Here is a 1,559-nt window from a genome sequence, read left to right as displayed (position 1 = left end):
GACAGTCACCGCTTAATCGATTTCTCTTTTCATTCTGATCATTTATGTATACATTTGTCTATATCTATCTCGATTCGTTTTGCCTGTTACAAACAACCGTTATGTGAACAAAGTTATAATACCCTTGTGCACAAGTGCGCTCGGGTATAACAAAAGGAAATTGATCGGCAAGTGGTGAAAATGATTGTTAGGGAGTACCATCCGTTCAGCATCGTTGAAGACCCGGAGTTCCAGACTCTGGTGCATATGCTCAATCCCAATTATAAACTCCCCACAAGGAAAACTGTGTCGTCCTCATTAATGCAAACCATTTACAATGAAACTGTTTAAGCAGAACATTTGCTGTATGTTTGACAATGGACGGATGGACCTCTCGGGCCCAAGACTATTTCCTTGGTGTCACAGTTCATTACATTGTTGATGATAACAATCGCATGAATTTAGAGTTGGATTTGTTGACCTGGGTGTCATATTCAAAACTGAAAGAAGTTTTGCTAGAATGGGAGCTGAATAATAAGGTCACAGCTGTAGTTACAGACAACGCAGCCAATATGAAGGCGGCAGTTCGTGGAGGACAGTGGCGGCATTGGGGATGTTTTGCTCACATCCTAAATTAGTTGCACAGTCGGGCTTAAATGAAATGCAAACTATTCTAGATAAAGTAAAAGCAATCCTGCATTTATTAAAAAAAGGCTCGCATGCATATTCACAGCTGAAAGGCACCACGGCTCGAATGCAGCTACCAGTCACAAAATAATTAGTGATGTTCCCACGAGTTAACGACGCTAACCTAAACACTAGATACATACACATATACATATTATCATTATTCACGAACCAAAATACATACAAACAACTATATGCCCTTTAACCTTGTATGATAACATAATAACAAAGAGAATACGATAGACAAGTATAAACCCGTAAACATCTTTTTAATAACATAAACAATTATATTCGGTGATAAGTAACAAAGCATTATGATAACATAATGCTAAACATGTAAACATCTTTTTATCACCAAACAAACAATAGTTAGAAATAGTATAAATAGATGTAAGTGTAAAAATGGAAAACAGTTCTGGAAATAAAACGAGACTGAAATAATCTCTTGTGTACTTTTAATTCCTAACAAGGACTCATAACTCACGCGATGGAACTCAACGTTCGATATGCTAGAACGAATTCTGAAGATGAAAGATTTCGTGATTGTAACTGTAGCTGTCGTACAGTCATCTGGGCAAGTGAGAGATGAAGTACCATGATAAAAAAATAGGAAAGTAGAACCGCTGAGAGGAATTTTTGAAATTCTTGACGTTTGCAAACAATTTATTTTTAAAATTTTACGCACACACACACACACACAAACTCATTTTCAATCTCAAACAACAACAACTCTGAACAATTCCTTGCGCACTTGTGCACAAGGGTATTATAACTTTGTTCACATAACGGTTGTTTGTAACAGGCAAAACGAATCGAGATAGATATAGACAAATGTATACATAAATGATCAGAATGAAAAGAGAAATCGATTAAGCGGTGACTGTCTGTCCGTC

Source organism: Rhagoletis zephyria, unplaced genomic scaffold (assembly GCF_001687245.7).
Source record: "Rhagoletis zephyria isolate East Lansing unplaced genomic scaffold, Rhagoletis_zephyria_1.1 Rzeph_scaffold_11230, whole genome shotgun sequence".
NCBI classification, from domain to species: Eukaryota; Metazoa; Arthropoda; class Insecta; order Diptera; family Tephritidae; genus Rhagoletis; species Rhagoletis zephyria.
The sequence above is the reverse complement of the archived record's forward strand: the minus strand, read 5'-3'. Positions refer to the sequence as shown.